General features: G+C 57.0%; 1 long non-coding RNA gene across 1 annotated transcript in view; it reads right to left on the reverse strand.

Moving 5' to 3' along the window:
- Positions 1 to 444: 444 nt before the first annotated feature.
- LOC134928448 (uncharacterized) overlaps positions 445 to 22332 on the reverse strand; it is a 215854-nt gene continuing 193966 nt past the window's right edge. The window contains exon 3 of the long non-coding RNA XR_010177927.1: positions 445 to 537. This is a non-coding gene — a long non-coding RNA (uncharacterized LOC134928448). The remainder of the gene's footprint in view (positions 538 to 22332) is intronic.

Consider the following 22332-nt stretch of genomic DNA (forward strand, 5'->3'; position numbering starts at 1 on the left):
GCTTTTACTTTTAGGCTATTAGTTCTTGATTGATGAGAACATTCTATAGGGTCGTATAGTTTTAAATGACCATCCTGTCTGCCACTGCTGTGCCCCTATGTTTCATTGATGTGCTATAGTCTGTTAAACTGTGTTTGTGCGGGTTGGGTACGAAATCCCAGCAGTGAGAAATCCAACGGTCAGGAATGCCGACAGCTGCATCCCAACATTCAAAATCCTGATGGATCCTGGTAAGTATTTAAACCCTACCCCTATGTCTAACCCTTTCTTCAGCCTAACCGTAATCGTCCCCTCACCACAGCATAACCCTAACCATCCCATCCCGCAGCCTGACCCTATCTTCCCCCTTCCCCTGCAGTCTAACCCAAACATCCCCCACCTCTGAAACCTAACTCTAATGCTCTCACCTAGTACCTAACCCTATACCCCCATACTTACCGGCATGTTCCATTGGGATTCTGATCTTCAGGATCCTGCTGACTGCATTCTGACTGTCGGGATACTGACCTCATCCTGCTTGTGCCACTGCTCTGTCGCCTAGTTTAGCAAAAAATTATATTGTGAGCTGTGAAGTGGTCAAAATGTATGCTATTAATACTGTTAATAATACTGTAGGAACAAGACAGTTGCAAATACAATGGTTTTAGCAGCTTTTAACAATTCGAAAGCTATTCAAAACCATTCAGGGTGATTTTGTCAAAACATGACAATGATTTATAACCAAAACCAAAACATGGGGGTCTGTACCCTTCTCTAATCCATACAGCTTCATGCATACTGTTGGACCGCCCAGTGTGTTTTCATCTGCAGTCATAACTGTCAACATTAGTATTTGAGATGAGGGGTTCGGTTCCTTGAGATCCGAACCCCCCCGAACTTCACCCATTTTACACGGTTCCGAGGCAGCCTTGGATCTTCCCGCCTTTCTCGGTCTACCAGAACGCGCCCGAACGTCATCATCCTGCTGTCGGAGTCTCGCGAGATTCGTATTCTATATAAGGAGCCACGCGTCGCCGCCATTTTCACTCGTGCTTTGGAGATTGAACGGAGAGGACGTGGCTGCGTTCTCTCACTGAAAAGCTCCGTAATCTGTGCTCAGTGTGCTGCAAATATCTGTGCTCAGTGTGCTGCAAATATCTACGCTCTCTGCCTGAAAACGCTCCATATCTGTGCTCAGTGTGCTGCATTGTGGGGACTGGGGACCACCAGTATATAATAATTATAGTAGTACAGTACAGTAGGCCATTGCTGTATCTTGCAGCTCTTTGTCACTGCAAGTATCCATTCCATATCTGTGCGGCATTTTTGTGAGCAGTATGTATGTGTATATGTATGTATGTATATATATATATATATATATATATATATATTACAATGCAGCATTTTGGTGACCCAACAGTATATAGTTGTGTACAGTAGGCCATTGCTGTATCTTGCAGCTCTGTGTCACTGCACGTATCCATTCCATATCTGTGCGGCATTTTTGTGAGCAGTATATATAGTATTACAGTGCAGCATTTTGGTGACCAACAGTATACATATATAGTACAGTAGAGTAGGCCATTGCTATTGATATATTACTGGCATATAATTCCACACATTAAAAAATGGAGAACAAAAATGTGGAGGGTAAAATAGGGAAAGATCAAGATCCACTTTCACCTCGTGCTGAAGCTGCTGCCACTAGTCATGGCTGAGACGATGAAATGCCATCAACGTCGTCTGCCAAGGCCAATGCCCAATGTCATAGTAGAGAGCATGTAAAATACAAAAAACTAAAGTTCAGTAAAATGACCCAAAAATCTAAATTAAAAGCGTCTGAGGAGAAGCGTAAACTTGCCAATATGCCATTTACGACACGGAGTGGCAAGGAACGGCTGAGGCCCTGGCCTATGTTCATTGCTAGTGGTTCAGCTTCACATGAGGATGGAAGCACTCATCCTCCCGCTAGAAAAGTGAAAAGACTTAAGCTGGCAAAAGCACAGCAAAGAACTGTGCGTTCTTCTAAATCACAAATCCCCAAGGAGAGTCCAATTGTGTCGGTTGCGATGCCTGACCTTCCCAACACTGGACGGGAAGAGGTGGCGCCTTCCACCATTTGCACGCCCCCTGCAAGTGCTGGAAGGAGCCCCCGCAGTCCAGTTCCTGATAGTGAAATTGAAGATGTCACTGTTGAAGTACACCAGGATGAGGATATGGGTGCTGCTGGCGCTGAGGAGTAAATTGACAAGGAGGAGTCTGATGGTGAGGTGGTTTGTTTAAGTCAGGCACCCAGGGAGACACCTGTTGTCCGTGGGACGAATATGGCCATTGACATGCCTGGTCAAATTACAAAAAAAAATCACCTCTTCGGTGTGGAATTATTTTAACAGAAATGCGGACAACAGGTGTCAAGCCGTGTGTTGCCTTTGTCAAGCTGTAATAAGTAGGGGTAAGGACGTGAACCACCTAGGAACATCCTCCCTTATACGTCACCTGGAGCTCATTCATCAAAAGTCATTGACAAGTTCAAAAACTTTGGGTGACAGCGGAAGCAGTCCACTGACAACTAAATCCCTTCCTCTTGTAACCAAGCTCCTGTAAACCACACCACCAACTCCCTCAGTGTCAATTTCCTCATTATACAGGAAAACCAATAGTACTGCAGGCCATGTCACTGGCAAGTCTGACGAGTCCTGTCCTAACTGGGATTCCTCCGATGCAGTCTTGAGTGTAACGCTTACTGCTGCTGGCGCTGCTGCTGTTGTTGCTGCTGGGAGTCGATCGTCATCCCAGAGGGGAAGTCGGAAGACCACTTGTACTACTTCCAGTAAGCAATTGACTGTCCAACAGTCCTTTGCGAGGAAGATGAAATATCACAGCAGTCATCCTGCTGCAAAGCGGATAACTCAGGTCTTGGCAGCTGCGTTGATGTTAAACATGTGTCCGGTATCCACCGTTAATTCACAGGGAATTAGAGAATTGTTTGAGGTACTGTGTCCCCGGTACCAAATACCATCTAGGTTCCATTTCTCTAGGCAGGCGATACCGAGAATGTACACAGACGTCAGAAAAAGACTCACCAGTGTCCTAAAAAATGCAGTTGTACCCAATGTCCACTTAACCACGGACATGTGGACAAGTGGAGCAGGGCAGACTAAGGACTATATGACTGTGACAGCCCACTGGGTAGATGTATTGCCTCCCGCAGCAAGAACAGCAGCGGCGGCACCAGTAGCAGCATCTCACAAACGCCAAATCGTTCCTAGGCAGGCTACGCTTTGTATCACCGCTTTTCATAAGAGGCACACAGCTGACAACCTCTTACGTAAACTGAGGAACATTATCGCAGAATGGCTCACCCCAATTGGACTCTCCTGGGGATTTGTGACATCGGACAATGCCACCAATATTGTGCGTGCATTACATGTGGGCAAATTCCAGCACGTCCCATGTTTTGCACATACATTGAATTTGGTGGTGCAGAATTTTTTTAAAAACGACAGCGGCGTGCAAGAGATGCTGTCGGTGGCCCGAAGAATTGCGGGCCACTTTCGGCATTCAGCCACTGCGTGCCGAAGACTGGAGCACCAGCAAACACTCCTGAACCTGCACCGCCATCAGCTGAAGCAAGAGGTGGTAACGAGGTGGAATTCAACCCTCTATATGCTTCAGAGGATGGAGGAGCAGCAAAAGGCCATTCAAGCCTATACATCTGCCTACGATATAGGCAAAGGAGGGGGAATGCACCTGACTCAAGCGCAGTGGAGAATGATTTCAACATTGTGCAAGGTTCTGCAACCCTTTGAACTTGCCACACGTGAAGTCAGTTCAGACACTGCCAGCCTGAGTCAGGTCATTCCCCTCATCAAGCTTTTGCAGAAGAAGCTGGAGAGATTGAAGGAGGAGCTAAAACGGAGCGATTCCGCTAGGCATGTGGGACTTGTGGATGGAGCCCTTAATTCGCTTAACCAGGATTCACGGGTGGTCAATCTGTTGAAATCAGAGCACTACATTTTGGCCACCGTGCTCGATCCTAGGTTTAAAGCCTACGTTGTATCTCTCTTTCTGGCAGACACAAGTCTGCAGATGTTCAAAGACCTGCTGGTGAGACACTTGTCAACTCAAGCGGAACGTGACCCGTCAACCGCTCCTCCTTCACATTCTCCCGCAACTGGGGCTGCGAGGAAAAGGCTAAGAATTCCGAGCCCACCCGCTGGCGGTGATGCAGGGCAGTCTGGAGTGAGTGCTGACATCTGATCCGGACTGAAGGACCTGCCAACGATGACTGACACTGCATATGATTCTGTCACCATTGAAAGAATGGTGGAGGATTACATGAGTGACCGCATCCAAGTAGGCACGTCAGACAGTCCATACGTATACTGGCAGGAAAAAGAGGCAATTTGGAGGCTCTTGCATAAACTGGCTTTATTTTACCTAAGTTGCCCCCCCCTTCCCCTCCAGTGTGTACTCTGAAAGAGTGTTTAGTGCAGCCGGTCACCTTGTCAGCAATCGGCGTACGAGGTTACTTCCACAAAATGTGGAGAAGATGATGTTCATCAAAATGAATTATAATCAATTCCTCCGTGGAGACGTTCACCATCAATTGCCTCCAGAAAGTACACAGGGACCTGAGATGGTGGATTCCAGTGGGGACGAATTATTAATCTGTGAGGAGGGGGATGTACACAGTGAAAGGGGTGAGGAATCGGAGGATGAGGAGGAGGTGGACATCTTGCCTCTGTAGAGCCAGTTTGCGCAAGGAGAGATTGATTGCTTCTTTTTTGGTGGGGGCCCAAACCAACCAGTCATTTCAGTCACAGTCGTGTGGCAGACCCTGTCGCTGAAATGATGGGTTTGTTAAAGTGTGCATGTCCTGTTTATACAACATAAGGGTGGGTGGGAGGGCCCAAGGACAATTCCATCTTGCACCTCTTTTTTTCTTTAATTTATCTTTGTATCATGTGATGTTTGGGACCAATTTTTTTAAGTGCCATCCTGTCTGACACTGCAGTGCCACTCCTAGATGGGCCAGGTGTTTGTGCCGGCCACTTGGGTTGCTTAGCTTAGTCATCCAGCGACCTCGGTGCAAATTTTAGGACTAAAAATAATATTGTGAGGTGTGAGGGGTTCAGAATAGACTGGAAATGAGTGGAAATTATGGTTATTGAGGTTAATAATACTATGGGATCAAAATTACCCCCAAATTCTATGATTTAAGCTGTTTTTGAGGGTTTTTTGAAAAAAAAAACCACCCAAATCCAAAACACACCCGAATCCGACAACATTTTCAGGGAGGTTTTGCCAAAACGTGTCCGAATCCAAAACACGGCCGTGGAACCGAATCCAAAACCAAAGCACAAAACACGAAAAATGTCCGGTGCACATCTCTAATTAGTATTAGTATTGCCAATTACACATACACCATGGGGGTAATTCCAAGTTGATCGCAGCAGGATTTTTTTTAGCAGTTGGGCAAAACCATGTGCACTGCAGGGGAGGCAGATATAACATGTGCAGATAGAGTTAGATTTGGGTGGGTTATTTTATTTCTGTGCAGGGTAAATACTGGCTGCTTTATTTTTACACTGCAAATTAGATTGCAGATTGAACACACCAAACCCAAATCTAACTCTCTCTGCACATGTTATATCTGCCTCCCCTGCAGTGCACATGGTTTTTCCCAATTGCTAACAAAAATCCTGCTGCGATCAACTTGGAATTACCCCCCATGCTGGGTGCATAGGATACATCAGAAACAGTCTTCCCACCTCCAAATGCACACCTCATATAGCATGGAACCATGGCTACATGTGCAAGGCGATACTACGACACTCCCATGAAATGGATCTCCTGGATGTGTTTGTTGCCAGGGCTTCTGGGAATCCTGTGGTGGACACAGACCCTAATTACATCATGTCATGATATTATGCCGATGGAGAGGGTTTGCCAGTGCTGTGAACAACAGCAGCACCGCGGGAGCATCCTCAGGATGCTGTAGGTGCTGAGTACAGGCTGTGTGTCTGGAGCAGCCAAAGAATGCAGCAGTGACACTGGCTGCAGGGTGCTTTTCCACCTGAAGGTTGACTGCCAGAAATTCCCATTTCATGGTCAGAGTGAACCGGTCGCGTACAGACCCTCCATCAAAGTGCGGACCAAGTGTTTTCTAACAATTGCTACTAGATGTGCCCTCTTTTGGACTTGTGTTGGGCTCAGAATTAGGTCCTCTACATGCATAGGTCATTATCATGAACGGGAACAGTATGATATCCCGATGGACAGGATGCTGGCAGTCAGAATACTGACAGTGGACTCCCGACCATCCCCTGCCTCCTACCCTCACCCTCCCCTGTGGGTGCATAAACCTAGCCCTTCCCCGGTGGTGCCTAACCCTAACCCTCTCCGGTGGCCCTAACTCTCCCTTCCCCGCTGCCTAAACCTAACCCTCCCCGCCTGGTGCCTAACCCTAACCTCCACTTCTAAGTGCCGAAACCTAACCCTCCCTCCCCGGTACCTAACCATACCCTTCCCTTCCCTGCACCCTAGCCCTAACCCTACATTATGTGTGGCATAATGTATCACAGGCATTGTGGTGTGTGGCATAATGTATCACAGGCATTGTGGTGTGTGGCATAATGTATCACAGACATTGTGGTGTGTGGCATAATGTATCACAGGAATTGTGGTGTGTGGCATAATGTATCACAGGCATTGTGGTGTGTGGCATAATGTATCACAGGCATTGCAGTGTGTGGCATGATGTATCACAGGCATTGCAGTGTGTGGCATAATGTGTAAGGAGCATTACGGTTTGAGGTATAATGTGTAATGGGCATTGCGGTGTGTGGCATAATGTGTAATGGGCATTGCGGTGTGTGACATAATGTGTAAGGGGCATTACTATAAGGACAAAAAATGACAAATAATGTAAGAATTATTTGGGGCATCAATCAGGAATTTTTTTTCCTGTGGTGGTCTGTGCGAGCAGGTTGCAAAACTGGGGTATAAGGTAGTCTTGTCCTGCAATACCATGCCTCTTCCAGTGAGGCCACGCCCCTTTATTGGAGGGCAAATTCATTACTTTTGAAATGGCTATGGGGGGGGGGGCGGAAACTTATTTTGCTTGTGGAAGCAACATTTCTAGTTACGCCACTGTTGTTCACATGTGACCTGTCCCTCAGTACTGCCAGGATGCTCTCTATTTGTGGTGAGAGGCGGGAGTCTCCCAGTTTCCAGTAAGGTTGGTGACTCTACCACACAACACGTTTGCCCCCGGACCACCTAACCCCCCCTGAAGGGGGCATGGTACAAGTTGTAGTAATGACCAAAATTCACAGTTAATCCCCTAATCACAGCACCGCCCCAGCAATCCAAAGTTGAAAATCCCAATATAACATAACAGGAGGTGAGCCAGGAATGATACTACTTACAATCCCCAGGGCCGGCGCAACACGCTTAGCAGAGTATGCAAAGTAGGGAGGCGCTAGGCTGCAAAGCGCTATCCCCACTCTGCTACCCTGCTGCTATCTATTGTTGCTGTCAGTTGCCGCTGCACCTATCAAACTATATGACAGGCAGTGGCGCCAGAAGTGCCAACCCACCCCTTTTTGAAAGCATCAGTGATCAGTGCCTGAAAAGAAGCGGAGCTACACAGGACTGAGGGGGTGGAGCTATATACAGGTCTGAGGGCGGGCTGTACTAACCTATGGCAGTACACTCCACAACAATTCACATTGATATCAGTTTCATATGTAGTAACATATGCAACAGAACAGCTATTCTGATAAAAGGTGTCATTTGCGATGCCAGCGTTTCCAGGTTTCATCAGAGGGATGCGGCGGCTGTGGGTATATGGGGGGTGGGATTGCTGGGAGGGATCTGATTGGCTCCCTCTCAGAGCACATTGCAGAAAGAACCCAAAGATGGAGTTACCCACCACATTGCTGGGCATTGGGGGTCATTCCGAGTTGTTCGCTCGTTATTTTTTTGTCGCAACGGAGCGAATAGTCGCTAATGCGCATGCGCAATGTCCGCAGTGCGACTGCGCCAAGTAAATTTGCTATGCAGTTAGGAATTTTACTCACGGCATTACAAGGTTTTTTCTTCGTTCTGGTGATCGTAATGTGATTGACAGGAAGTGGGTGTTTCTGGGCGGAAACTGGCCGTTTTATTGGAGTGTGCGAAAAAACGCTACCGTTTCTGGGAAAAACGCGGGAGTGGCTGGAGAAACGGAGGAGTGTCTGGGCGAACGCTGGGTGTGTTTGTGACGTCAAACCAGGAACGACAAGCACTGAACTGATCGCAGATGCCGAGTAAGTCTGGAGCTACTCAGAAACTGCTAAGAAGTGTCTATTCGCAATTCTGCTAATCTTTCGTTCGCAATTTTAATATGCTAAAAATCACTCCCAGTAGGCGGCGGCTTAGCGTGTGCAAAGCTGCTAAAAGCAGCTTGCGAGCGAACAACTCGGAATGACCCCCATAATACATAAGGGAAATGTGGCCATAATCAGAAAACGGGATTTTGGACAAATTTTACCTTTAGTACATCCCACCCTAAGTGAACAGGGCTGCTGTACAGTATGTCAGAGGAGAAGCTGCTACAGAACCGGCCTGACAGATTTTGTTAGGTAAGTGAAGGGAATCAGAGACAGAGTGTGTGTGTGTGTGTGTGTGTGTGTGTGTGTGTGTGTGTGTGTGTGCACTCGTATTCCTATCCTTATGGGGACACAGACCGGACAGCACACCAACACTGGTGGGACTTTCAACATGGTGGGGACCTGAAATGAGGTCCCCACAAGTCAGACCCCAGGAGGTGATAGTAAGGGCATGTCCCAACTACCCAGCATCAAAATCGGGCATGTCCTCGAGAATCACATTTGCCAGACCATACTGTGTGTATGTGTGTGCAATGCAGATTATGTGTTAAAGCAACTGATTGGTTCTCTAAAAAAATATAGATTTATATATTTTAGGGGCCCACTGCAGTTCCACCGGGGGTGCCGCGCATTCCCCCTTTCCCTTAAGGAGCAGCAGACAGGGTGCCTCCCTGTAATTTTGGGGACCCGGGGGCCTTCTAATAATTTTGGGACCCCACTGCAGTTCCACCCGGTGGCCACCAGGGGGTGCCATGTGTGCCCCTGCAGGAGCAGCAGACAGTGCGCCTCCCTGTAATTTTGGGGACCCGGGGCGCCATCCAATAATTCTGGGGCTCTGCTGCAGTTCTGCCCGGCGGCCACCGGGGGGCACCGCACGTGCCCCCTCCATCTCCCGCCTGCAGGAGCAGCAGCCAGGGCGCCTCTCCATAATTTTGGGGACCCGGGGTGCATTCCAATAATTTTTGGGGCCCCGCTGCAGTTCTGCCCAGCAGCCACCGGGGGGCGCCGCACGTGCCCCCTCCATCTGCCCCCTGCAGGAGCAGCAGACAGGGCACCTCTCCATAATTTTGGGGACCCGGGGTACCTTCCAAAAATTTTGGGGCCCCGCTGCAGTTCCACCCGGCAGCCACCGGGGGCACCGCACGTGCCCCCTCCCTCTGCCCCCTGCAGGAGCAGCAGTCAGGGTGCCTCTCCGTAATTTTAGGGACCCGGGGTGCATTCCCATAATTTTTGGGGCCCCGCTGCAGTTCTGCCCAGCGGCCACCGGGGGGTGCCGCGCGTGCCCCCTGCAGGAGCAGCAGACAGGGCGCCTCCCCATAATTTTGGGGACCCGGGGCACCTTCCAATAATTTTGGGGCCCCGCTGCAGTTCTGACCGGCGGTCACCGGGGGGTGCCGCGCGTGCCCCCTCCATCTGCCCCCTGCAGGAGCAGCAGACAGGGCGCCTCCCCATAATTTTGGGGACCTGAGGCGCCTTCCAATAATTGTGGGGCCCCGCTGCAGTTCCGCCCAGCAGCCACCGGGGGGCACCGCACGTGCCCCCTCCATCTGCCCCCTGCAGGAGCAGCAGACAGGGCACCTCCCCATAATTTTGGGGACCCGGGGCGCCTTCCAATAAGGTTGGGGCCCCGCTGCAGTTCCACCCGGCAGCCACCGGGGTGCCGCACGTGCCCCCTCCCTCTGCCCCCTGCAGGAGCAGCAGTCAGGGCGCCTCTCCGTAATTTTGGGGACCCGGGGTGTATTCCCATAATTTTTGGGGCCCCGCTGCAGTTCTGCCCAGCGGCCACCGGGGGGTGCCGCGTGTGCCCCCTCCATCTGCCCCCCTGCAGGAGCAGCAGACAGGGTGCCTCCACATAATTTTGGGGACCCGAGGCGCCTTCCAATAATTTTGGGGCCCCGCTGCAGTTCCACCCGGCGGCCACCGCGTGTGCCCCCTCCCTCTGCCCCCTGCAGGAGCAGCAGACAGGGCGCCTCCACATAATTTTAGGGACCCGAGGCGCCTTCCAATAATTTTGGGGCCCCACTGCAGTTCCACCCGGCGGCCACCGCGCGTGCCCCCTCCATCTGCCCCCCTGCAGTAGCAGCAGACAGGGTGCCTCCACATAATTTTGGGGACCAGAGGCGCCTTCCAATAATTTTGGGGCCCCGCTGCAGTTCCACCCGGCGGCCACCGCGCGTGCCCCCTCCCTCTGCCCCCTGCAGGAGCAGCAGTCAGGGCACCTCCCCGTAATTTTGGGCACCCGGGGTGCCTTCCCATAATTTTTGGGGCCCGCTGCAGTTCCACCCAGCGGCCAATGGGGGGCGCCGCACGTGCCCCCTCCCACTTTCCCCAGTACGGGCTCTAGCCGGGCCCTTCTTACAATTTTCACGGGCGCTGGAGAGGAGCTATTCGACTTATCTCAATAAAAAGTGTTGAATTTCCCATTCTGGAACTCCCCCAAATGAGTGTGGACGTGTATCCCTCGTGCCTGGACACGTTTCCAGGAGCTAGGGTAAAATCTGAGCATGGCCCACTAGAATGACGTGCGCTCCACCCGATCTGCTACCCTGAAAAGAACCCCTCGGGCATATTGATATGGCCAGATCCTCAGGGGATGGTGATGTGGCTGAGAGGCTAGAACTGCAGATAAGGATCTGTGACAAAAATGCCTTGGAGCTCAGAGACTGGATACAGGCTGAACAATAGAGAGAGGTCTTCCCTTTCAGAGGCAACCCAGCCAGAGCTCCGATGCCGAAATGGGGCTCCTCCGGGCATCGGTTGGAGCCCGCGGACCGGGCTTGGACCGGCTCCCTCTCCCCTGGCGCAGCGCCCCCCTGTGGCAGACGGGGGAAGCGCAGTCTCACCGGGACTTCCAGTCTCCCGTTCCTCCGACCTCCCCTCCGAGGCCAAAATGGGGCTCCTCCGGGCATTGGTTGGAGCCTGGGGACCGGGCTTGGCCCGGCTCCCTCTCACCTGGTGCAGCGCCCCCCTGTGGCAGATGGGGGAAGTGCAGTCCCACCGGGACTTCCAGTCTTTCGTTCCTCCGATCTCCCCTCCGAGGCTGAAATGGGGCTCCTCAGGGCATCGGTTGGAGCCTGGGGACCGGGCTTAGCCCGGCTCCCTCTCACCTGGTGCAGCGCCCCCCTGTGGCAGATGGGGGAAGTGCAGTCCCACAGGGACTTCCAGTCTCCCGTTCCTCCGATCTCCCCTCCGAGGCTGAAATGGGGCTCCTCAGGGCATCGGTTGGAGCCTGCGGACCGGGCTTGGGCCGGCTCCCTCTCACCTGGTGCAGCGCCCCCCTGTGGCAGATGGGGGAAGTGCAGTCCCACCGGGACTTCCAGTCTTTCGTTCCTCCGATCTCCCCTCCGAGGCTGAAATGGGGCTCCTCAGGGCATCGGTTGGAGCCTGGGGACCGGGCTTGGCCCGGCTCCCTCTCACCTGGTGCAGCGCCCCCCTGTGGCAGATGGGAGAAGTGCAGTCCCACCGGGACTTCCAGTCTTTCGTTCCTCCGATCTCCCCTCCGAGGCTGAAATGGGGCTCCTCAGGGCATCGGTTGGAGCCTGGGGACCGGGCTTGGCCCGGCTCCCTCTCACCTGGTGCAGCGCCCCCCTGTGGCAGATGGGGGAAGTGCAGTCCCACCGGGACTTCCAGTCTTTCGTTCCTCCGATCTCCCCTCCGAGGCTGAAATGGGGCTCCTCAGGGCATCGGTTGGAGCCTGCGGACCGGGCTTGGGCCGGCTCCCTCTCCCCTGGTGCAGCGCCCCCCTGTGGCAGACAGGGGAAGCGCAGTCCCACCTGGACTTCCAGTCTCCCGTTCCTCCGACCTCCCATCCGAGGCCAAAATGGGGCTCCTCCGGGCATCAGTTGGAGCCTGGGGACCGGGCTTGGCCCGGCTCCCTCTAACCTGGTGCAGCGCCCCCCTGTGGCAGATGGGGGAAGTGCAGTCCCACCGGGACTTCCAGTCTCCCCTCCGAGGCTGAAATGGGGCTCCTCCGGGCATCGGTTGGAGCCTGCGGACAGGGCTTGGCCTGGCTCCCTATGCCTGGGAGCAGCGCCCCCCGTGTGCTGAACTGGGTACTGCAATTCGTGGAAGTCATGCTGATGAGTGTGTATGGCTGAACCCTCAGGCTGGGAGTGGTTCCAAGAGCCTGGGGAAAATAGGAGAGTGTACTGCAAAAGTGTCACGCGCATCACCTGTCCTGCTAAGTCCAAGAGAACCCAGCTGAGAGATTCACAGGATGAGAACAGAGTCCAGCCGGGAAAAGATGGGTACTCGATAGAAGGTCCTCTTTTCTTTGTCCTGCAAACCCGATCGATGTGGCTCCCTGCGCCCCGGCGGGGAGGGCCATTCGCTTGGCCGGAACCCAGGGGTCCCGGCCAGCTCCAGGCGAACAAGGCCCTCCTTCTGCCCACGGCGTGCCTGGAAACCCTCCACTGTAAGGGTTTACTAGTCCCCAAATGTCCGCCCAGTGCTCTTGGCCAGAGCTGGGTGGGCCTTATTTCTGACTCCAGTCAGTATGGTCTGCTCTGTTTATCAGCCCAGCAGGTGCCTGACAACACCAGGGGTGCTGGGGAAGCGTCCCCATCACCTAGCAAAGCTCACCATTGGACCCTGGTGGAGCACATGATTTCCTGGGAACTGCACAAGTGCCACCATGAACCAATGATGCGGTCTGTCAATGGCCGCAGGTGGCTGCACGGAAGGGTTCAGCTGTGGGGCCCTGCGGAGAGAAGAGCCAGACAGGATGGAGGTAGAGTGAGATAGAAAGTGTGCAAGAAAGGGGAGTCTCGTATGGCATGAGAGAGAAGCACAGGCTCTGAGCAAAGCTGGCTGGAATCCGTCAGTAGAAAAAGGGAGAGTGGGAGGCCCCTTTGGAGGGATCCAGTGGAAGCTGCACACTGAGTGGGCCTGGGACTACCCATGTATCATTGACGGTATCCCGGAGAGTGGCACAGCCCTTTACGATATGAACCTTTTACACCCTTTCACCCCCCCGGGACAAGATGAAACCAGTGAGGTGTAGATTGGGATGTGGTGGGTTGGGGGCAGCGGGGTTCCCTGGGGGCAGACGGCTCACACTCGCCTCGACCGGCGGGGATCTGGGTTGGGAGGCCTGAGGTGACCTTTTTAAATCACTGCTTACCCAAACTGTCCCCCAGGGCGGCTTGCACTGGTTTCCTAGTGAACGGGTTGTCGGGTGAGGAGAAAAATGTGAGATCGAGTGGGTGCTGTCCCCCTTTATCTGGGGGCTGTTCAATGTGCACTGGTGCCTGGGCACCATGCAGAGCGGGCCCCACTGTCCATCTGACTCTGAACTTCTCACTTGGCACGCACTGATGGCCATCCACCGGGCCTACTCCTCTTGCTGGTGCCTGCTTGGTGTGTGGCTCCTTCTTCTCTGTGGGGTTTCCTGCTGCTTTCGAGATGGCGGCTGGCTCACCCCCTGTCACCGCTGGCTACCGAGAGCTACCTTGTTGATCCTGCCAGTAGCCTTCCGCATCAACGCAGAATCTGGAGGGCTGCTGTAACCCAAAATGCTTGCCCTCAGCTGAGTGGCACAGCTGGGGGCTGCTCCTCCGCCCTGTCTGCAGCCTTCCCCTGCATCACCGCAGGATCCGGGGGGCTGCTGGATTCCCCAATGCTTGCTGGCGGCCGAGCGGCACGGGTCGGGGATGGATTGAGGATGTCTGCCCCCCCTCCATCCCGGATGGGTGGAGGTGACAGCCACCCTCGTCCACCTTAGGTGGCGGGGTGCAGGACAGGCTCCACAGGGCGGTGATGTCGGCCGGAGGGGTCAACTCCACCGGTCGCTGCTCCGCCCTGTCTGCAGCCTCCCCCCGCATCACCGCAGGATCCGGAGGGCTGCCGGATTCCCCAATGCTTGCTGGCGGCCGAGTGGCACGGGTCGGGGATGGATTGAGGATGTCTTCCCCCCCTCCATCCCGGAGGGGGGGAGGTGACACCCACCCTCGTCCACCTTAGGCGGCGGGGTGCAGAACAGGCTCCGCAGGGTGGTGATGTCGGCCGGAGGGGTATCCTCCACTGGCAGTTGCACCGCCTGCTGTCTCCCCCCGCATCACTGCAGGATCCGGAGGGCTGCCGGATTCCCCGATGCTTGCTCGAGGCTGAGTGAGCGATATGGCTGGGGGCTGTCGCGGGAGGTTGTCAGTTCCTATTCCATCTCGGAGGTGGGGTGATAACCACCCTCGTCCCCCCTAAGGCGGCGGGGGTGCGGGACAGGCTCTGCAGGGCGGTGATGTCGGCCGGAGGGGTCAACTCCACCGGTCGCTGATCTGCCCTGTCTGCAGCCTCCCCCCGCAACACCGCAGGATCCGGAGGGCTGCCGTATTCCCCAATGCTTGCTGGCGGCCGAGCGGCACGGGTCGGGGATGGATTGAGGATGTCTGCCCCCCCTCCATCCCGGAGGAGGGGAGGTGACAGCCACCCTCATCCACCTTAGGCGGCGGGGTGCGGGACAGGCTTCGCAGGGCGGTGATGTCGGCCGGAGGGGTCAACTCCACCGGTCGCTGCTCCGCCCTGTCTGCAGCCTCCCCCCGCATCACCGCAGGATCCGGAGGGCTGCCGGATTCCCCAATGCTTGCTGGCGGCCGAGCGGCAAGGGTCGGGGATGGATTGAGGATGTCTGCCCCCCCTCCATCTCGGAGGGAGGGAGGTGACAGCCACCCTCGTCCACCTTAGGCGGCGGGGTGTGGGACAGGCTCCGCAGGGCGGTGATGTCGGCTGGAGGGGTCAACTCCACCGGTCGCTGCTCCGCCCTGTCTGCAGCCTCTCCCTGCATCACCGCAGGATCCGGAGGGCCACCGGATTCCCCAATGCTTGCTGGCGGCCGTGTGGCACGGGTCGGGGATGGATTGAGGATGTCTGCCCCTCCCCTCCATCCCGGAAGGGGGGAGGTGACAGCCACCCTCGTCCACCTTAGGCGGCGGGGTGTGGGACAGGCTCCGTAGGGCGGTGATGTCGGCCGGAGGGATATCCTCCACTGGCCGTTGCACCGCCTGCAGTCTCCCCATGCATCACTGCAGGATCCGGAGGGCTGCCGGATTCCCCGATGCTTGCTCGAGGCTGAGTGAGCGGTATGGCTGGGGGCTGTCGCGGGAGGTTGTCAGTTCCTATTCCATCTCGGAGGTGGGGTGATAACCACCCTCGTCCCCCCTTAGGCGGCGGGGGTGCGGGACAGGCTCCGCAGGGCGGTGATGTCGGCCGGAGGGGTCAACTCCACCGGTCTCTGCTCCGCCCTGTCTGCAGCCTCCCCCCACATCACCGCAGGATCCGGAGGGCTGCCGTATTCCCCAATGCTTGCTGGCGGCCGAGCGGCACGGGTTGGGGATGGATTGAGGATGTCTGCCCCCCCTCCATCCCGGAGGAGGGGAGGTGACAGCCACCCTCATCCACCTTAGGCGGTGGGGTGCGGGACAGGCTCCGCAGGGCGGTGATGTCGGCCGGAGGGGTATCCTCCACTGGCCGTTGCACCACCTGCAGTCTCCCCCGTATCACTGCAGGATCCGGAGGGCTGCCGGATTCCCCGATGCTTGCTCGAGGCTGAGTGAGCGGTATGGCTGGGGGCTGTCGCGGGAGGTTGTCAGTTCCTATTCCATCTTGGAGGTGGGGTGATAACCACCCTCGTCCCCCCTTAGGCGGCGGGGGTGCAGGACAGGCTCTGCAGTGCGGTGATGTCGGCCGGAGGTGTCACCTCCACCGGCCGCTCCTCTGCCCTGTCTGCAGCCTCCCCCTGCATCCCTGCAGGATCCAGAGGGCTGCCGGATTCCCCAATGCCTGCTGGCGGCCGAGCGGCACAGGTCAGGGATGGATTGAGGATGTCTTTCCCCCCCCCCTCCATCCCGGAGGGGGGGAGCTGACAGCCGCCCTCGCCCACCTTAGGCGGCGTGGTGCGGGACAGGCTCCGCAGTGCGGATGATGTTGGTCGGAGGTGTCACTTCCACTGGCCGCTCCTACGCCCCGTCTGAAGATTCCTCCCGCATCACTGCAAGATCCAGAGGGCTGCTGGATTCCCCGATGCCTGCTTGTGGGTGAGTGGCACGGTAGGGGGCTCTCGATTGAGGTTGTCCGTACTCCTCTCCATTCTGGAGAGGAGTGATAGCTACCACTTTCCCCACTTAGGTGGTGGGGTGTGTGACAGGCCCTGCAGGTTGGTGATGGTGACTGCAGGGTTCTGAGGTTTGCTGGTTCCTTTACTTATTGGCCATGGTTGAATGTCATCGCTGTGCGAGGTTTTCGTAACCCCTTCACCTTGGAGGTGGGGGGGGGGTCCGCTGTCATAATTTCTCACTTTGGTGTCAGGTTGAGATATTGGGCGCTGGTGGTTAAGTTTGTGTCGGCCTACTGATGATGTGTTGTCACCATTGAACTTCTCTATAAGAGAGTAACTATAAGATCAAACATTTGCTGCACGTGTAAAGCTGAGAAACTAGAGGAGCCTGAGCTACAATCTCTGAAATTATGACCAAACGCCACCAAATCAGTCAAAATTTGGCTGACTGCGGGGGTGGGCATATGGGACGTCCCGTGCCCTCGCACCCGAAGCTTCTTGCTCGCCTGCTGTGCGCAGTGTCCCGTCCCGGGGACTTGGCCGGGAACAATCCGTTCGGCACGAGGGTCAGCGCCTCCGCCAGCCGGGTGGGTCGGCGAAGGGGCCTCTCCACTGGTCCTCCATTCCTCGGTGGCTGGTCCCTCCCTGTGCTTAATATTCGTCCGGAGCCCCCGCTCTCCGAGCTTAATAGTCGGAGGCGGGCTGCCGCTTCCCCAGGGCTGAACAGCCGGGGACCACCCGCCGGCCACCCGCTTCTTGCTCGCCTGCTGTGCGCAGTGTCCCGTCCCGGGGACTTGGCCGGGGACAATCCGTTCGGCACGAGGGTCAGCGCCTCCGCCGGCCGGGTGGGTCGGTGGAGGGGCCTCTCCCCTGGTCCTCCCGTCCCCGGTGGCTGGTCCCTCCCTGGGCTTAATATTCGTCCGGAGCCCCCGCTCTCCGGGCTTAATAGTCGGAGGCGAGCTGCCCCTTCCCCAGGGCTGAACAGCCGGGGACCACCCGCCGGCCGGCGGGGCCGGCGGCGCGTGCAGTGTCCCGTCCAGGGACTTGGTCAGGGACAATCCATTCGGCACGAGGGTCAGCGCCTCCGCCGGCCGGGTGGGTCGGCGGAGGGGCCTCTCCCCTGGTCCTCCCGTCCCCGGTGGCTGGTCCCTTCCTGGGCTTAATATTCGGCCGGAGCCCCTGCTCTCCGGGCTTAATAGTCGGAGGCGGGCTGCCCCTTCCCCAGGGCTGAACAGCCGGGGACCACCCGCCGGCCGGCAGGGCCGGCGGCGCGTGCAGTGTCCCGTCCCGGGAACTTGGCCGGGGACAATCCGTTCGGCACGAGGGTCAGCGCCTCCGCCGGCCGGGTGGGTCGGCGGAGGGGCCTCACCCCTGGTCCTCCCATCCCCGGTGGCTGGTCCCTCCCTGGGCTTAATATTCGGCTGGAGCCCTCACTCTCCGGGCTTAATAGTCGGAGGCGGCCTGCCCCTTCCCCAGAGCTGAACAGCCGTGGACTACCCGCCGGCCAGCGGGGCCTGCAGGGCGCGCAGTGTCCCGTCTCGGGGACTTGGCCGGGGACAATCCGTTTGGCACGAGGGTCAGCGCCTCTGCCGGCCGGGTGGGTCGGCGGAGGAGCCTCTCCCCTGGTCCTCCCGTCCCCGGTGGCTGGTTTCTCCCTGGGCTTAATATTCGGCCGGAGCCCCCGCTCTCTGGGCTTAATAGTCGGAGGCGGGCTGCCCCTTCCCCAGGGCTGAACAGCCGGGGACCACCCGCCGGCCGGCGGGGCCGGCGGTGCGCGCAGTGTCCCGTCTCGGGACTTGGCCGGGGACAATCCGTTCGGCACGAGGGTCAGCGCCTCCGCCAGCCAGGTGAGTCGGCAGAGGAGCCTCTCCCCTGGTCCTCCCATCCCCGGTGGCTTGTCCCTACCTGGGCTTAATATTCGGCCGGAGCCCTCGCTCTCTGGGCCTAATAGTCGTGGGCCGGCGGCGCGCGCAGTGTCCCGTCCCGGGGACTTAGCCGGGGACAATCCGTTCGGCACGAGGGTCAGCGCCTCCGTGGCCGGGTGGGTCGGCGGAGGGGCCTCTCCCCTGGTCCTCCCGTCCCCGGTGGCTGGTCCCTCCCTGGGCTTAATATTCGGCCGGAGCCCCCGCTCTCCGGGCTTAATAGTCGGAGGCGGCCTGCCCCTTCCCCAGGGCTGAACAGCCGGGGACCACCCGCCGGCCGGCGGGGCCGGCGGCGTGTGCAGTGTCCCGTCCCGGGGACTTGGCCGGGGACAATCCGTTCGGCACGAGGGTCAGCGCCTCTGCCGGCCACGTGGGTCGGCGGAGGAGCCTCTCCCCTGGTCCTCCCGTCCCCGGTGGCTGGTTTCTCCCTGGGCTTAATATTCGGCCGGAGCCCCCGCTCTCTGGGCTTAATAGTCGGAGGCGGCCTGCCCCTTCCCCAGGGCTGAACAGCCGGGGACCACCCGCCGGCCGGCGGGGCCGGCGGCATGCGCAGTGTCCTGTCCCAGGGACTTGGCCGGGGACAATCCGTTCGGCATGAGGGTCAGCGCCTCTACCGGCCGGGTGGGTCGGCGGAGGAGCCTCTTCCCTGGTCCTCCCGTCCCCGGTGGCTTGTTTCTCCCTGGGCTTAATATTCGGCCGGAGCCCCCGCTCTCCGTGCTTAATAGTCGGAGGCGGGCTGCCCCTTCCCCAGGGCTGAACAGCCGGGGACCACCCGCCGGCCGGCGGGGCCGGCGGCGCGCGCAGTGTCCCGTCTTGGGGACTTAGCCGGGGACAAGCCGTTCGGCACGAGGGTCAGCGCCTCCGCCAGCCAGGTGGGTCGGCAGAGGAGCCTCTCCCCTGGTCCTCCCATCCCCGGTGGCTTGTCCCTACCTGGGCTTAATATTCGTCCGGAGCCCTCGCTCTCTGGGCCTAATAGTCGTGGGCCGGCGGCGCGCGCAGTGTCCCGTCCCGGGGACTTAGCCGGGGACAATCCGTTCGGCACGAGGGTCAGGGTATCCGTTCACATGGTTGACCATGTTATGGTCGACAGTCATTAGGTCGACCACTATTGGTCGACATTCACATGGTCGACATGGACACATGGTCGACACGTGACAATGGTCGGCACATGAAAGGTCGACACATGAAAAGGTCGACATGAGTTTTTTAACTTTTTTTTCTTTTGGGGAACTTTTCCATACTTTACGATCCACATGGACTACGATTGGAACGGTAAAGTGTGCCGAGCGAAGCGAAGGCACCATGCCCGAAGCATGGCGAGCGAAGCGAGCCATGCGAGGGGACGCGGTGCACTAATTGGGGTTCCCAGTCACTTTACGCAAAAAACGACACCAAAAAAAGTTAAAAAACTCGCATCGACCTTTTCATATGTCGACCTTTCATGTGTCGACCATTTTAATGTGTCGACCATGTGTCCATGTCGACCATGTCAATGTCGACCAATAGTGGTCGACCTAATGACTGTCGACCATAACATGGTCGACCATTCATACGGGAACCGAGGGTCAGCGCCTCCGCCGGCCGGGTGGGTCGGCAGAGGGGCCTCTCCACTGGTCCTCCCGTCCCCGGTGGCTGGTCGCTTCCTGGGCTTAATATTCGGCCGGAGCCCCCCGCTCTCCGGGCTTAATAGTCGGAGGCGGCCTGCCCCTTCCCCAGGGCTGAACAGCCGGGGGCCGGCAGCGTGCGCAGTGTCCCGTCCCGGGGACTTGGCCGGGGACAATCCGTTCGGCACGAGGGTCAGCGCCTCTGCCGGCCGGGTGGGTCGGCGGAGGAGCCTCTCCCCTGGTCCTCCCGTCCCCGGTGGCTGGTTTCTCCCCAGGCTTAATATTCGGCCGGAGCCCCCGCTCTCCGGGCTTAATAGTCGGAGGCGGGCTGCCCCTTCCCCAGGGCTGAACAGCCGGGGACCACCCGCCGGCCGGCGGCGGCGCGCAGTGTCCCGTCCCGGGGACTTGGCCGGAAACAATCCATTCGGGACGAGGGTCAGCGCCTCCGCCGGCCGGGTGGGTCGGCGGAGGGGCCTCTACCCTGGTCCTCCCGTCCCCGGTGGCTGGTCCCTCCCTTGGCTTAATATTCGGCCAGAGCCCCCGCTCTCCGGGCTTAATAGTCGGAGGCGGGCTGCCCCTTCCCCAGGGCTGAACAGCCGGGGACTACCCGCCGGCCGGCGGGGCCGGCGGCGCGCGCAGTGTCCCGTCCCGGGGACTTGGCCGGGGACAATCCGTTCGGCACGAGGTTCAGTGCCTCCGCCGGCCGGGTGGGTGGGTCGGCGGAGGAGCCTCTCCCCTGGTCCTCCCGTCCCCGGTGGCTTGTCCCTCCCTGGGCTTAATTTTCGGCCGGAGCCCCCGCTCTCTGGGCTTAATAGTCGGGGGCCGGCGGCGCGCGCAGTGTCCCATCCCGGGGACTTAGCCGGGGACAATACGTTCGGCACGAGGGTCAGCGCCTCCGCCGGCTGGGTGGGTCGGCGGAGGGGCCTCTCCCCTGGTCCTCCCGTCCCCGGTGGCTGGTCCCTCCCTGGGCTTAATATTCGGCCGGAGCCCCCGCTCTCCGGGCTTAATAGTCGGAGGCGGGCTGCCCCTTTCCCAGGGCTGAACATCCAGGGAACACCCGCCGGCCGGCGGGTCAATGGCGAATGCAGATACTGGACAGCCCCAGCCTGGGGATTTTTTTTCCCCATTTTTTGGGGGGGATTGGGGGTAGGTTTTTATTTCCCCCCCTCCCATGGGCTGGACACACCTGCTGCTGTCCCGTGTTTTTTTTTGTTGTTGTTTTTTTTGGGGGGCGGGGTGTTTTTTTTTCTCTACGCAGGCGCTGCAGCGTCAGCGGATTAGGATTCTTGGCATTTCCAACGCCGCCACAGGTATTTTTCCCGTACTGTTTTTTTTTCTGGAGGGGGGGGGGGGTTCTTTTGTTTTGGGATTTGTTTGGGGGGGTTCTTTGGAGGGGGGTCTGTTTGTTTTTGGGTGTGTTGTTTTTCTTTCGTTTTTGGGTGTTTTTTTTGGGGGGGGTGTTTTGTTCTTGCCCCAGGCACTGCAGTGGCGGATGGGGATACTGGACAAACCCCACTGCCGGACAAGGTATTTTTCCAGTACTGTTTATTTGGGGGGTCTTTTTTGGGGGGGCTGTTGGTTTTCTTTTGTTTTTTGTGGGGGGGGGGGGGGGTCTTGTTCTTGCCCCATGCACTGCAGTAGCGGATGGGGATATTGGACAAACCCCGCTGCCGGCCAATGTATTTTTCCCAGACTGTTTATTTTGGGGGGTTTGTTTGTTTTTTGGTGTTTTTTGTGTGTTGTTTTTCTTTTGTTTTGGGGGTTTCTTTTGGGGGGGTGCTTTGTTCTTGTTTATTTTGGGGGGTCTGTTTGTTTTTGGGTGTTTTTGGGTGTTTATTCTTTTTCTTTTGTTTTTTTTGTTTTTTGTGGGGGGGTGTCTTGTTCTTGCCCCAGGCACTGCAGTGGCGGATGGGATACTGTACAAACCCCGCTGCCGGCCAAGGTATTTTTCCCGTACTGTTTATTTTGGGGGGGTCTGTTTGTTTTTGGGTGTTTTTGTGTATGTTTTTTTTTTGGGGGGGGGGTGCTTTGTTCTTGTTTATTTTGGGGGTCTGTCTGTTTTTGGGTGTTTTGGGGTGTGTTGTTTTTCTTTTGTTTTTGGGGTGTTTGTTTTTTTTTGGGGGGGGTGTCTTGTTCTTGCCCCAGGCACTGCAGTGGCGGATGGGGATACTGTACATACCCCGCTGCCGGCCAAGGTATTTTTCCCGTACTGTTTATTTTGGGGGGGGGGGTCAGTTTGTTTTTGGGTGTTTTTGTGTATGTTGTTTTTCTTTAGTTTTTTGGGTTGTTGTTTTTTGGGGGGTGGCTTTGTTCTTGTTTATTTGGGGGGTCTGTTTGTTTTTGGGTGTTTTGGGGTGTGTTGTTTTTCTTTTTTTTTCTTTTTTTTTTGAGGGGGATGGTGT

The sequence above is a fragment of the Pseudophryne corroboree genome, chromosome 5 (genome assembly GCF_028390025.1).
Source record: "Pseudophryne corroboree isolate aPseCor3 chromosome 5, aPseCor3.hap2, whole genome shotgun sequence".
Lineage (NCBI taxonomy): Eukaryota > Metazoa > Chordata > Amphibia > Anura > Myobatrachidae > Pseudophryne > Pseudophryne corroboree.